Source organism: Cyprinus carpio, chromosome B9, assembly GCF_018340385.1.
Source record: "Cyprinus carpio isolate SPL01 chromosome B9, ASM1834038v1, whole genome shotgun sequence".
Taxonomy (NCBI): Eukaryota; Metazoa; Chordata; class Actinopteri; order Cypriniformes; family Cyprinidae; genus Cyprinus; species Cyprinus carpio.
The window spans coordinates 20,978,813-20,995,281 of record NC_056605.1 but is presented as its reverse complement, the minus strand read 5'-3'; the positions used below and the strand labels follow the sequence as shown (position 1 = coordinate 20,995,281).

General features: G+C 35.7%; 1 protein-coding gene across 1 annotated transcript in view; it reads left to right on the top strand.

Annotated features, from left to right (window-relative positions):
• The first annotated feature begins 244 nt into the window (after positions 1-244).
• Positions 245-16,469, top strand: part of LOC109096796 (FHF complex subunit HOOK interacting protein 1B) — a 31,064-nt gene continuing 14,839 nt past the window's right edge. The window contains exon 1 of the mRNA XM_019110451.2: positions 245-399. The gene's annotated coding sequence lies outside the window, so the exon portion shown is untranslated. The remainder of the gene's footprint in view (positions 400-16,469) is intronic.

The following is a 16,469-nucleotide window of genomic DNA, read 5'->3' as shown; positions in this document are numbered from 1 at the left end:
GTCCCATTTAGAAAATTGTTAGCAACTGTCTTTTTTAAGAAACGTATCAGTTTAAAAAATCACGAGTGGGGTGTAACTGGTTTGTTTTATGTTGTATAAAAAAACGTTCAAGTATCTTGAGCCTGTGTGAGCCACGGACCTTATTTTAGGGAGTCAACCAAAATCCTTGAAGTGCTAAAATGCTAACTCGCTTTCAGGTTTTTGCCTACAAAGTGACATCATAGCTCCACCACTCTATCCGGCGTGACGTCACAGCGTCCCGTGCGCGTGGGTGTGTCCGTGGAATCTGAGGAGAAAGATGGCTGCGGGACGAAGGGAGAGGTTGACAAATTTGAGATTCGCTGTTTGAGGGTAGACAGGTTACGGCGGAGGACGAAGCGGAAAACAACACTCGCTTGCGTAAGTATTTTTTTGCTCAGGTGTTAACTGTCGAATCGCGCTGTGTGGTCTGGTCACCGTTCGTTTACCGCTTGGCTCGCGAGCTCAACGGACAGCGTCAAATCACATCTGACCCGTTGCGAGCTCACTGTGCGGCTAACGGTGAAACTCTACACAGATGAGACGAGAAAAATATCACTGGCAGTGGTAGAAAATATGCGTAAGATATACTCTATAAACCATGCTAATGTTGAAAGCGTCAATAATTAGGTTTGATTTGTTATCCACTTGACATAACCACACAGAATAACGGTTCTTAACCGCTCTGTTTCTAGTTTATGTGTTTAAAACAACACATCACCGCGTGAGAATGTGTGTAGCGTGACACAGAAGTACTCGTGCTAAAAATTAGAAAGACGGAGCTGCATTGGCATTAACTTGAATATGTAATTGGCAGCTGGTTAGGTATTTGTAGGTCAGCTTCTTGGTATGAACCATTAAAGCAATTTTGTTGTCGTGTTTTTTACTGTGCTGTTATAAGTGGCTTTTGACCTGCATGATTATGGTAAATGGTGTGGTGGTTCCCAGTTTTAACCTCTAAAATGTTTGTGTTGTCATAAGTGATGAACCCTAGGCTTCGTAATGATTGTTGTGTAACCAGAGTAAGTTACTCAACACTTGGCTTTGGGGCAGGTGATAATTATGGTGCATTATTTCAGTCCAAATCATATATAATCATGTGGTCTATCCTTTGTTACTAACCTGTTTTTAAATGAGTCAAACCTTAAGTCTGATTATGATAGTTTATTCACACAAATGTGATGTGTGGTTGAAAACAATCTCTCATGAATATGATTATGGCTACAGCACTGGGTAGGAGCTCCTTTGAGTTGGAATGTGTCATTCATATAAAAGCCTGTTAAGCTTTTTATGAAGACTGTACATGAAGTCACTGTACTTATAAATAAATGTGAGAGACAGTATTCCTGGTTCTTGGATTGAATATATGCTCTGTTTTTATAACAGGATATAACTGCAGGTTTATGAGTGGAAATTGAGTTTTTGAGGGGTCTGCAGAAAAGTAACAATGTTCTAGTAGGTTCTCAGCCTTATTTCTGTTGATAGTGTATTATTCAGTGTTTGACAGGTTTTAGCTTAGTATTTCATTATTTCAGGTGTAGGTGCTGGGGTTCCTCTCAGCTACAAATTATTGATTACTTTTATCAAAGACAGAATTGATCCTTCATCTTATTGTTACAAATTCTGTGTAAAGCCCATTTTTGCATCCATTTTTACTTGGAAAAGCTGATGTCTATTATGATTATGAGCAGTGTTATTTTAGTATAATTGGGGTAATATTATAGTTTTCATTAATATTTGGATTTTTTTGTTTCATGTTTTCTGTTTCATGCAATTAAATATGTAGTAGGCCTAAGTTTGTTGTGAGTTTTTGTCATTTTTTGTATGTCCATATAGTTTTTATAAATTTTTATTGCAGTTTATCTCAAACTAAATGAAAATTGCTGCCTTGGCAGCTAGCTGAGTGTAATATGTTTAAGTTTTTGAAATATTTTATTTCACATCCCATTTATATTGTTTTAGTTGTCTGCAGTAGCTCTGATTCAATCATACTTTTGCTCCATAAAGTCTATATAATATCAGCTACTAGATTAACATTTCTGTGCCATAAAACCATATAAGCTTCTAGGGCTGCACAATTAATTGAATTTCTAATCGCAATTACAATTATTGATGCCACAATTACGTAATCGTTCAAAGCGGCAATTAATCGTTCAAAGTCCACTTATGTTATTCTGCATACTTAAGATGCGTTTTTTTTTTTTTTTTCTACATGTTATCTTAAGGGTTTTTCCCATTTTTTTGATTTTAGTTTTTAGAATAACATTATAATACCATTCATATTTTTACTTTTTTTATAATTTAAAGAAGAAATCAATCCAATGTATAGTTGACATTTGAGGCTTAATACTATAGTAAAGCACTTAGTATTATTTTCATATAAAAATATGACATGCAGCTGCATCAAACAATGATATAAACATAATTTAATGTAAATTGTGATAATCGTAATTAATAATCGCAATTACAATTTCAAGGGAATAATTGACAATTATGATTTTTGTCATAATCGTGCAGCCCTATAAGCTTCTGTGCTCTAGTGAAGATGTACTTCAGACTCTCTTTGTCTGTCTTTCTGTCTTCACCCCCTATGTGCCACACACACACACACACACACACACACACACACACAATTGCTGGAGTCTTTTTGACCTGTTGTGTTCAGGTTTATTTTCCTTCAGAAAATGCTGCAGCAGTCCTAAACTCATTTCAGTGTCAGAATGACTGAACTTTGAACCCTTGATGATTATAACCCAAGGAATGCACTCGTTCTTTCTCTCTCTCGCTCTGTTCTGTTGTTCTCCTCATTATTTCCAACCGTCAGTGGTCAACACTCTCTAGTTGGATTCCTGTGAATTTAGTCATTTATAGTTTTTTATGATTCACCTTTTCCATTTTTGCCTTAATTGGCATAAATATGAAGCATGCCAAAAGAGAAGTAAATGCATGGCCTAAAACTTGAGTCATAAGGAAGTATAAACATTTGGTGGTAAAGACTCGTTTCAGATGTCCTTTCTTTTAAATAACCTTGGCTCAGATTTGCAGAGTACTGTGAATCTTGTAGAAAACATCCTTGTTTAAAGAGACTACTGTATATTTAGGGATAGTGTGTTTTGAGCAATGTCTTGATTGAGGGTACAGTGATTATTGAAGGGCAGACCTGTTATCTCATTAACCCCTTTTCTTTTTACTTAGTGGTAGCAGCACAGATCCGTAACCATTAGGTTAGATCCACCTCATCAGCTTAAAGAATGCAGTGATGTGAATCTAGTAATTACACTTGCATGTTTACCTGCTCCTGATCTGCTAACCTACCATTGAGACTTTACCTGTGAGCTGCCAAGACAGACACCTGGCTAATGATTCATTGACCTCAGGGCTATAAGAGAGAGAGCCCTCTCCATTTGCTTCTCTATCTCTCTCTTTTTTTCTCTCCACCCCTTTTCCTCTTCTTTCACATTCTCAAACAGCCTTGCAATATAATATAGGTTGACATGCAAAGCCATTGCTATAACAGTTTTTGCAATTGATTTAGCAGCAGTGTGTTTTATATTGTTTTAAAAAGTACTACAAAATTTGTATCTCAAGATATACTTTGTTAATTGTTATATGAACAAATACTGTATTTTCCAGAATATGTCTCACTTTTTTATCATCTACAACATGCTGGAACTTATATGATGTTTATAATATAATGAATGTTAAAGTCTGTGTGAACCAGAAGTTGCTGCTGACTTTATTTGACATATTTCCAGCTGAAACGAAATATTGAATAGAGAGCATGGTTTGATTTTTGCGCTTCTCCTCTTTCTCTCACTCATAACAACCTAACAGTTGGAGGGTTGTTTAAGGATATTCTGCCCAAGCCGCCAAACTGACGTCATCAGAGAAGGAATGCCATTCCTAGGGCCCTATGAAATTCATTATATTTTTTCTTTTTTTCTGTTTTTTTTTTTTTTTTTTTTTCCAAATTCCGTTTTTTTTTTTTTTTATTTTTTTTGGTTTTTTTTTTTCTGTTTTAATTTTTCTCGATTCCTTTTTAATAGTTAAATTAAAGTTTATTAATCAAAAAGCATGTCTGATTAATTAAAACCATGAAACGTATACATTTTCACATGAATTTAAACAAAAATCAACAAAAATTAATTACATGTTTAGGGCCCTATGAAATGTTTTATTTTTTCTCCCCATATTTTTTATTGTTACCAAAATTTTGTGTTTTAACATGTCTAATTATTTGAATGCATCAAACAACTTAATTTATTCTTTTTTGTTTTTCTCAAAGTAGCCTTATAATTTTTTTTCCGCTCAGAAATTCAGTGTTTTGTATATACATTTTTCTGGTTATCAAATGAAGGCATAATTTTCATTTATCTTTTAATTATTGAAAATTACTATTTACTTTTACTAATTTGCTATTAAAATTAAAACATGGCAGAAATGTTGTGTGTAGGCATGGGCCGATTACCGGTTTCAAGGTATACCGCGATTTGAAAATGTCACGGTTTCAAAGCCACTAATATTTTCCATTATACCATTCCTGTGGTATGCGCTGTTTTCCAGGTCTCCTCAATGACTGAAAGAGTAGGAATCCCTCAGGCTGAGTGCAGTGTAGAGAGTAACACTGACCCCTCCTCCTCCTGCTGGTGCGAGCGAGCGGTCAGTGTCATGTGTGTAGGATGGCCGAATGTAAGGAGCTGCCCCCGGAACTTAAGGCCCGGGAACACTTCACATTCAGCGTTCTCCTTTCCGTCTCGTGCACAGCCACGTTTGCACAGCTTTCAAAAGTGATGAGCGCAGACGGATGAGCTCGACACATGTGCAGTACCACGGGGTGCGCGGCTGTCTGTGAGACCTTTTGATGACGAAAATAACATATTGCCGATGGTGCGTGGACGGCCGAATACTTTGGCCTTTACGCGATCGGCAACCGGCCATTTTTTGCGTTATTGCAACTCTATGTTTTGGACTTGCACAAACTGCGTTGCAATGCAGTAATTTTCCAAAATTTAATTTATGTGAAAATATGAAGTCTGTTAACGCCCGTTAACACAGGCCAGAAACACTGAAGACAGACGCACAGAGAAAAATACTGTAGCAGGCTGATCACTCACTGTACATGATGCACTATTGGAAGAACTATTGGAAGAAAATATTCAATATTGATTTGGGGGTTTATATGAATGTGTTTCTGAGGGGAGCTGACTGTCTTCTGAAAAGTTTACGTAGTATTTTCTTTTCATCTTGTCTCTGTATAGTTCAGCTTTGTTTACAGCTGTATCCAAGGAAACGCTGTATCTGGTGTTCCAGAGGCGCCTCCTGCTGCCTCCTGCTGTGATTTACTACTAATCACATGACCGGCTTTACTGATGAGATGCGCATGACAATCGAATGCGATTAATTGCACAGCCCTAGTTCTGTGTATGTGATATGACGTTAGTTTTACTCTAATCAAACGGTCAAATGCTCATGAAGTCACTCTCAGAGATGTTGTTCATGTGTTTATGTCCTCATTTAGTGAGAGGGCAGATGCTGAAATCACTGTGAGCGTCGCGTGCAATTCAGTGTCTGTATATAATAAACGAAACCGTGCCTGCAACCATTCATTAACAGAGACACGCAGAACATGCTGGATTCATATTTAAATAGACTTTTGCGGCTTAATTGTTACAGATACTAGTCCATATCGCGATTTGATTTAAGTGTAATGACCTACTTTTGATTAATTAATTAAAAATTTGATGAATTCCGTGACATTCCGCGTTAAACTGTGAATTCCGTTTTTATGACTGGATTCCACGATTCCGTCCGGGTTTTCTGCATCATGGAAATCATAGGGCCCTACATTTCAGAGCGGAAGCAAATGTTCAGATTTTGATTAAAGATTACCAAAACAAACATTTTTTTGAGTGGATTAACTTGCCTGGATTAATTGTTCACATCAAGACTTCCAATGTGCACTAGTGAAGTAAATAAAGTCAATTTTGATTTCATGCGGACTTTAAGCACATAAAACATACGCAAAGCACACTTGCATTTTTGGTAATGAGAGTGTTATGCAGGCCCATATTTATTTATTGGTATTTTAGATGATTTCTGAATGTGTCTTATATAGGGCTGGCTGAATATGGGCAATAATTTGACTGAGTGTTACTGTGCTGATATCTTGAGGACTACAGTGGACCGCTTACTCCTAAAATTTTGTATATTCTTCATATTCTGTGTGGTGGTCAGTTCACAGCAGTGAAATTATTCTTTTCTAATAAGTTTAAATTGATTTTTACCTTTTATGGTCATTTTTACACTTTTTCTAAAAGTGTGAATTATCATTTGAGTCAAATTCTTATATTTAATCAGTCAATTATAATAAGATATTTGGGATGTTATAAAGAAAATGAAAGTATCAATCAACAAAATTCATCTTTGCAATGCAGAGGGAAACACAGAAGCTGCATCTGAAATGGCATTTAGATGCATTTACACACTGATTAATGTAGGACATGAATGCGTTTAACCTGCAGTTACACATGCCTAAATAATATTTTAATATTGTAAACATAAAATGTTGAATACTGATATTTGAAACTTTAAATTAGAGACGTAAAGCAGCGCTACGTTTAGAGACGTAAAACAGCGCTGTGACCAGTGTTAATTTCATTAATGAAGACGACGACGAAAAATATTCGTTAACGAACATTTTTTCTGTGACGAAGACGAGACGTTGACGAGCTAAAAATAATATCTGATGACGAAATTATGACGAAACAGCTATGCCGCGTTTTCGTTAACTAGACGAGACTGGACTATAATGTTATTTGAGGACTACCAGACATTCAAAATGCATCCTATAGGCTTTTGTCTTTTAAAAATGTGCGTCCCTTTCATTGGATTGCGATCAGATAAGGGGCGTTTGCATATCTAGTCAGTATAGCAGCCGCAGTGGATGGATAGACTACAAAAAACGCGAACTAGCGATCTGAAACAATGGCCTCAGCACCCGAAGGGGTATGGATAAGGTAACCAGACGTCCCGTTTTTCCCGGGAGTCACAATTCGTTGTCGATTAACTTAAAGTTGGTGAAGGCGGGATAGGCGAAATCACGCTGATAGAAGTGTTCTCTCTGTCGCGCGCGCGCGCACGCACGCTCCACTTCCTCGGTTCTCATATACAGCGCGCGATCAGTTCTCAGCGCTCAAATACACACACAGCAGTCCAAATGTTTATCGTGTAGAGTATCTCACGTAAATACAGTAGGTTATGGATTAAGTGAACGTGAACAGGTGGGTGAAAACTGAACGTGTGTCAGTATTTCATGCATGCCTTCCGTCTTAAAAGGACAGCATTCCAAATTAAATACCTATCTGTCATTAATGTTAACCAACAAAAGATGTTAAATAAATGTATACATGTTAAGTAAAACCCACTGTGTCTGAAAAAAGAGTTTAATTTGTATCTCTATTGTATTTGACTTATTGTGCTTCTTTAAAAAAAAAAAAAAAAAAATATATATATATATATATATATATATATATATATATATATATATATATATATATATATATATATATATATATATATATATATATATATATATATATATATATATATATATATATATATATATATATATACATATATATACACACACTATTTTTATAAGTTGCTCCTTTTTCACTTAAAGAGAAAGTTCACCCAAAAATGAAAATTGTCATAATTTATTCAAGATTTTCCAAATTTAGTCCTTGATTCAAATTTCTCATAAGCTTAATTGATTTGGTCTAAAGAGAGAAGAATTAATGATTATTTTAATTTGAAAACTACATATAAAATAGCTACCAAAAATAAATTCTGGTAACTACAGTTTGGCTAAAACTATTGACTAAAAGTAGTGACTAAAAGTTGACTAAAATGCAATGACTTTTCGTCGACTAAAACTAGACTAAAACTATGAAAGACTCAAATGACTAAAATGTGACTAAGACTATTAAGCATTTTCGTCTCAAGACTAAGACTAAATCAAAAACGCCTGCCAAAATTAACACTGGCTGTGACTGTGTTTGGAATTTTTTTTGTTGGCGAAATAGAGCAAAAACAGGCAATATAGTGTCTAAAACGTAAGTCTCTTAATATTAACTTTTTTTAATTTTATTTATTGAACAGTTGTATAAAATCAATATTACATTTGTAATCATGCTGATTTTTTTAACTATATGGAATTATATAAAGGCCCCATATATTCAATTTTGTGATGCATATTAATAGACTGAATCATGCAGTGAAAGAACACACTCTAAATGTGCACGCACACTAATCTAAACTAATAGACTTAACTTCATGTATGTGTGCACTAACTGTAGGTGTGTTTTGTTTGGATTTTGCAATATACTCGATAATGTCAAAACCGCACATTGTAAAATAACAATTACGAAATGTTTACATTCAGTGGCGAATGCTGTTACCTGCAAACTCCATCCCACAGGCTTTACAGTAAATACAGTGCATAGAACCGTTTTCATAGCGGAGCCATTCGAAGACTTTCAACCATTCTCTCTGAAAACTGCACGCCTTCTATATAGGGCTGCACGATTAATCGCATGCATTTGTCATGCGTGTTTCATCAGTAAAGCTGGTTCCGTGATTAGCGGTAAATATCCGTCACCTGTTTTCAAATGCACCGGGAGTTAATACACAGAGCCGTAGTTCACTGACAAGCTAGGCAATATCGTGTTCATAATCGAATGCGATTAATCTCAATTATGAACAGAATATTGCGTAGCTTGTCAGTGAAGTACGGCTCTGTGTATTAACTGCCGCTCCCGTTTGAAAACAGGTGACAGACATTTACCGCTAATCACGGAACCGGCTTTACTGATGAGACACGCATGACAAATGCATGCGATTAATCGTGCAGCCCTACTTCTATACGCTATCACCAGCACCATTTTTTGTAACTTTAGGCGGTTCATAAAAGAAATCTGTCAGTGTTTCTTTTTTCATTTTCTCTCTTCTTCAGCCCTTTACATTTCCCGCGGTAGTTAGCTCACCTGACACCTTGGTTTTGTTGCCTAATGTTTCATAGAACAGCAGACAGGTCACCGTCTCAACACTCAGAAGGCAAATACTCTGAACGTTTTTAGAGAAATGAAAAAAGGTCACACGCCAACAATTATATGCACTCGCACAAATTCTCCCAAATATATTTTGAAGTCGCAAGCAAGTGTTAAGTAATGCGACTGAAAATGTATTATTTGGGTAATTAATTATTTTTTTGTGTGTTACGTTTTTTGTGAGTTAGTATTTGGAGGTTTGCCGCCGAAAGCTCCTCAGGATTAAACCGCTAAAAAAGTTTTGCTTCATTCTAGCAGCGCTCCGTCTGTGATAAAACGAACTCGGGCCGAAGGTTAATACACACAACTACATCGAGTGTGGACCTGCCGCGTGTACAACAGCTTTCAGCCGAGATCGGCCCAGAGGGAAAAAAAGCCGTCTGTCAGCCACAAGTGTTTTGTAGAGTCGGCGTGGCTCTGGACCATTATCTTCTCACCGATGCCGAGACTGAACCGACAGAGACGCATTTCAGCCAGAATCAGCCCGAGTGTTATTGCTATCTGGGTATATATTTACATCTTATAACTTAAAAATTTGAATGTAATGCCTTTTTTCCTAATTGTTTTGCGATCAAATCTTTTGTTATGTTCACGTATTAAACTGAGACGATGCGCATTAAAGTTTTAGTGGAAAAAGAGAGTTTCAGACAGTCCTCTTCTCTGCCGCACATCAATGCTAAGGCACACAGTCTGATAAACGCAGCTCCGCTGTGCAGCGAGAGAGACATGACGGAGACGAAAGAAGGGAAAGTGCAGAAAAAACAGCGTCTATTTCGTGCACAACTTGAACAAACTAGAACAGGTAAAGCTGTCAGCTGTGTGAATATTGGCAATATCGTTAACAATTCTCGTTTATAATAATGACTATGGCTTCTTCTAAACAAGATCTTGGTCTGTGTTCTTTTAATGCGTGAACTTCATTATTTGAAGTGCAACTGCCGTCCAGTAATCGCAAAAAGCTCTGTGCTTTGTCACTTTTTAATAAAAAGCACCAGCTTTAAAATTATTCCGATTTCATAACCAAATTCAAACAATACAGTTTTGGCGCTCCTTAATGCGGCAGGCGCGATCGCTTTAGCGCCTCAGTTCAAGGGCAAGTGGACCCATTTAATCTTTCTCTTTACTAATAATAGTACATAATGAACATGAATTAACATCAAAATGTAGGCTATTTTATAAGAGAGCCTACAGTACAACTTACTGAAATGTCTCATGTAGGAGGAGCCCAAGCTACACTCAGTGGCCAAGTGATGCTTATGCTCCGTGATACTGGTACAGATTCTGTGTAATGAACAGTTCTTTGTGACTGTAGATTTCAAGCTGGAAAATACATTTAGTTCCCACTTTAAGTGAACCTTAGTTCCCAGGTCATCTACAAGATGGATTAAAATGCTGATAAAGTCAAGAAAAGATGAGACATAAACACATGACAGTATGATTGAAATGTAAATAAATAAATAATAATAATCGTAAAATAAATAAAACACGTTTATTCTGTGTCACCTAAAAAAATTATTTAGCTCCTAAGTTTTTTTCTTATAGGAGCCAATGGCTCCTTACTCGATTTTTTTGTTTGGAGCCCTGCACAGATTAAATTTCAGGAGCATGCGACAAAAATGGGCGCAATTTCGAGCCTTGGTTGTCAATAATACAGGTTTAGTGACTTTTTAACAAAAATATAACAAAAATAACTGAACATTTAAATACAATAAAGCAATACACACACACACACAAACCAATTTATAAAGTTAAAGATTTTACACAGATTAAAGTGCAAAAGAATTATATAGACCAATAGGTAGCACTTTACAATAAGATCTCATTAGTTAACCATAGTTAATGTATTAACATTCACAATGAGCAATAGATACATTTGCAACAGAAGGGGAAAATACATCTCTTAGTTCATGTAATTCATTAAATAACATAGTTGCAACTTTTGATTTTAAAAAAGATTAATGAAATAATTTTTCATTGGCAGTTTGTTAACTAATGAATTAAGTAATGTCAAGTTATGAAGCCCTAATGTAAAGTGTGACCGAACAGTAAAGTATTGAGCATGTGGTAGTCCAGATTAAAATGTAAAAAGATTTGAAAATAAACAGCCTATTAAATCTAAATTAGTGTTGTCACGGTACCAAAATTTCAGTATTCGGTACCGATACCAGTAAAAATCCACGGTTCTCTGTACCAATTTCGGTACCAAAGCAAAACACAAAAACATAATTAAAAAATTTGACTACTTTCATTTAATTCAAACTGTGTACATATTTAATTTTAAAGGGCTTTTGAAAACATTTTAGAGTTATTCAGCGAAGAATAACATTTAAGTTAGCTATTTAAAAAAAAAAAAAAAAAAAAACCCAGAACTGCTTTTCTGACTGATATGACACAATGTTAACTATTTGTTCATTCTCTAAAATGCATATCTTAGATTCATAATTTATTTAAAAGCCTCTTGTGTGTAAAAATAGTAAATCGCATCATGTCCTCTTGTTTTTTTAACCTAATAAAAGTTATAGGAGCATTAAATAGTTAATAAAGAAACTTCATTCTAATGCTCATTATAGTAGTTATAATTAATAAATATTATTATACATTATAGTAGTAATAATATTTATAGTAGTTATAATTCATTATACGATTAACTACTCTAATAACAGCATTCATTTCAATCTGACATTCAAATTAAAATATTTAATAATATTCATAACAGAAGTGGTGTTTTCCACAGCCTTTCACTCTATTTTTGGTGGCATATATATGCAAATTCATTTTCTGCCAGCAGAAGGCGCTTGTAGAGCGCGAGAGAGGTTTCCTCAGTAACGGCTGTAATCAAATAAGCGCTCCTTTCCTTAATTCCTCCTTTTGATGTAGTCATGTCTCAGTGCTTTTCTGAAGAGAGCACATCTGCGCACCTTTCGGATAGCGCATCAAGAACCGGGTTGACCGGGAGCTCGGTACCACCGGTACTTAAAAAAAACCTGGTACTGTAATGTTTTCATTTTTTTTGTACCGACTTGGTACCGAAGTACCGGGTCTTTTGACAACACTAGTCTAAATATTTGAGTATTTGGCGCTGTGATGAACACCATAGCGAATACACATAATTGAACGGCTGTTTAAATAATTTTAAGACGTTTCAGAAACAGAGTAGCGCAGCTGTTTTGTTTGTGGGTTTCCGGGCTTGTGTTTCTGCAGTTTAACGCTATCTGCTGTCAGAGAGTGAATGTGCGCTTTCATCCAGAGCGTATTTCATGTGCTCATGTTTTGTGCATGTTCATTATCGTGATATATCGTATTACCGTATACCGGCACATGTCTAGTAACAATGTAAGGCTATATATTATGTGCAAAAAGGGTCAAAGTCATATTTCATTTTAACATTGATCTAAAAACATCTAAAAACAAAAATAATGCCTTTAAAGCAGAAGTTAAATTCACTAGACTAAAAATGAAAACAGATAAGAACAAATAAAAACACAGATTTGTATTAGGCTGTTTTGATTACCACATTAAAGTCACTTAATAGTTAGTGCCATCATAAAAATACACTTACTTGTAGGTTTAAAATTCTACGTGTCACATTGTCCAACTACAAATATTTTGGCGAAATATATATTTTAGTCAGAATAATTGCACTCTGTCTGTTTGGCACGCATGCGCACGGCGGCACTCGTTCACTGAAGTTTAGCAGAGATTAGCAAAGAATGCACTGCTGACAGCAAAATGGAAATATTTCCATGACTTTCTAAGATTTACAGATGGAGAATATACCTGTAAAATTTAAGTTATGCATTAAGGAAAACCGCACATCTCAAACACATTAAACAGCTCAAGTAGAGTCTCTGTCAGCCTCACACACAGCCTTTTTGTCAGAGCATCTGACGGGGCCAGCATCGTTCATAAAGAATATATCGATATATCGCACAAACTCAATATACCGCCCAGCCCTGGACTTATATACACCATTGAAACTTATTGTTTGTTTGTTTTGACCCAGTGCAACTTATTTTCTGGAAAATGTAGTAGTCAGTATAATACTGTTTTACGAAGATTAAGTATGCAAAACTCTAATTTTGGTAAATGCTTAATTTACTGACATCTCATGCTGAAATATTTTATTGATTATATAAGTTAGAATATTTAAGTTGATTAAAACTGTTCAAGCAATTTTTTCAGAGCCTCAGCCCTTAAACATTGCATTTTAAGGCAACTTTACAGACAAGGTTCATGTTAGATTCAATTTCATGCTGTTCTGTGCATCTAGCTGTTTTTGAATGCAAAAACATGTATGAATTGATGACTCAATCAACCAAGGGAAGGCCTGAACCTCTCTTCTTACTGTTTATGAGTCAGAGTAAGCAGTATGCATTTGAATTAATGACTTGGGAGTGCATGTTTATGCACATGATGCAGGTGTCTCCTCTACGTGTCCTTACTGGCTGGGAGATGATCTTTTGGTTCAGCATGTTTGTCCTCATCAATGATATATTGATTCTTACAGTTACTTCTACGAAGCAATTTCTGAAACACCATGTGCCTGTGGTGAGTAACAACTGTTTGTATTTGTTAATGTTTTAAAAGACATATAGATGAATCTTGATACGCCAGTAGTGTGCATCTGTGGTGTTTGTGGTTGCAGGGTCGATAAAGAAATCACAGTGAAACACAAGGAGCTGACTGTTTTCCCTGGGGCATTAAGCAGGCAGAGCTGGCTGACTCTGGACTGCTCAGATAATCTCCGCTGTTTAGTCCCATTACAGCACCACTAGTTGTGTTATGCTGGAATGTTGTAGCCAGCAAAGTGTTTGTAAAAACTCTTTGTCTCGTGAGTTACCAAAAATGTATCTTGGGATTTGAGAAACAGGTGACTTGTTGGCTTTTGCCATTTATCTAAGGTGATTTTGGGAGTTTTTTTTAAACATTTGTATCTTATTTAATTGGTTCCACATTGTTTGCTGATTTTTACTTTATTTAAACTTTGTGTAATTTATTTATTTTATTTGACATAAAGGTGTATGTTGAGCCTCCAACTTTCTTATTCATTTTGCTAATAAACGTTCTATGTTCTACAACAACGTTGTATTTTGTTGTTGCATTCAATCAATTGAAGCCGAATTGCTGCTAATTCGAAAGTTAAAGTAAAATGCACACACCGCTTTTACGAACTATTTAAAAGCGATGGAAAGCGAGGAAAAGAGGGAAGATTAAAACGAACCAAAAACGAACAATTGCTTTACGCCAAATTGCCACTATTTGAAAGTGAAAATAAATTGTGGAGGCCGCTTTTACAAGCTATTTAAAAGCAAAGGAAAGTGAGAAAAGAGGGAACACCCCCGCCCCCGCGGTGATACCGGTATTACCGGTGTTGTCACACGTAGATTAATCGGTGGGAAAATTTCCTCACCATCACAACCCTACTGAATTGTGCTGAATATAATATGTGTTTGTGTTGATAATAGACATGTGCCGGTATTCGGTAATGGGATATATCACGATAATGAATATGCACGATATTGTTATCGAGAGCACTTCAAAATGCAGAGAATAATTATTTATTACAAATTATTCTGAATTTTGAATGCATTTTAAGAATACTTTTTCCCATCAACTGGTCACAATGCACAACAGATGTAAACAAGCACGGATGAGAAGCGCATGGCGGAGCGCTTGAGAGATGCTCTGGATGAAAGCGCACATTCACTCTCTAGCATATGGCAGAAATGCAGCCGTTACCCAGGAAACCCCAAAGGTATTTAAATTATTTAAATAACCATTCATATTTTTGTATTCGCTATGGTGTCAATCACAGCGTCAAATACTTAAATATTTAGACTTAATAGGCTATTTATTTTAAAACTTTTTTACATTTTAATCTGGACTACAACCATTGATTATTATATATAGATCAGTGACTACAACATGCCGTAGATAGTGTTTGAAAGTGTTTTGATTCTTTATTCTTTGGTCACACTTTACATTAGGGCTTCATTAGTTGTAATTAGTTAATTCATTAGTTAACATAAATAAAACATAAAAAAAAAACATTCATTAATCTTAAGCTGGCTGCACACTAGAAGATTTTCAAATATTAACCAATTTTAAAACCTTGGGAGACCACAGACAAGAAGACAGTTGAACCGATTTTTAGCCTTAAAATCCTCTGAACGCACACACTAGATGATTCGACTAGACCACACACTTGATGATTGTTGGAACGAATTCACAGTGACACGTGATCTCACGGAGACTCACGAGATCAAATGTGACTAGAGAAGAAAAACAAATAGAGGACAATCAATATTGTCAGCTGACTCTGTTTCACAGGGATAAACAAAGTATAGAAAAAAATATGGGTGATGTTCTCTGCTTTCATGGCATGTTAGGGGCTGCCAGGTTTCAGCTATAGAAGCATGCAACATCAGTTAGGTGATGCTTGCTCGCTCTCATTGGCTCTCGTGGGTGTCACGTCAGAGGCAGCCCGATCAAGAGTCGGAAATATCAAACATGTTTGATATTTACAATTTGAGTTCGGTGACACTATCTCGATCGGGAGCAGTTAAATAATCGTAATGACACCACACAATAGAGGATTTTTTGGACAAAAGAACGATTCGTTCGGGGGTGCAAATCGGCCTTAAAATCGGTCTTGAAATCGTCTAGTGTGTGGCCAACCTTAGGTAATTGCAATATTTAATAACACATTCTTAAAATCAAAAGTTGCAACTGTGTTATTTAATGAGTTAACATGAACTAAGAGTTGTATTTTTTTTTAACAAAGATTAATAACATCTGTTGAAAATGTAGGTATTGCTCATTGTGAATGTGAATGTATTAACTAAGGTTATTTAATGAGATCTTAATGTAAAGTGATACATATTGGTCTTTATAAATCTTTTGCACTTTAATCTGTGTAAAAAAAAAAAATTATTTAGCCTATACATTTTTTTGGTGTACTGCTTTATTGTAGGCCTATTTAAATGTTCAGTTATTTTTGTTATAAAAAAAATTAAACCTGTTATACTGTATTATGATAATACTGTTTTGCAACTAATTTTCAACATCATGATAATACCGTATACTGTTATAAAAGCATTAGCAATTAATTGCAACATGATACCAGCATATCCCTAGTTGATAGTAACATAGTCATTGCTGCTTGCCACACAGTATGATTTGGCAGTGATGTAACTAGTGACTGACTGACTTAAGCAATAACTATGAGAGAGAGAGACAGAGTATCAGAGGAGTAGTGGTCAGCTGGGCTGTAGGCACTCTGAAAGACAATAAACTAATTAGAGGAGAAACTATGCCAAGCTGACGTACTGCCTCTTTGCTGGC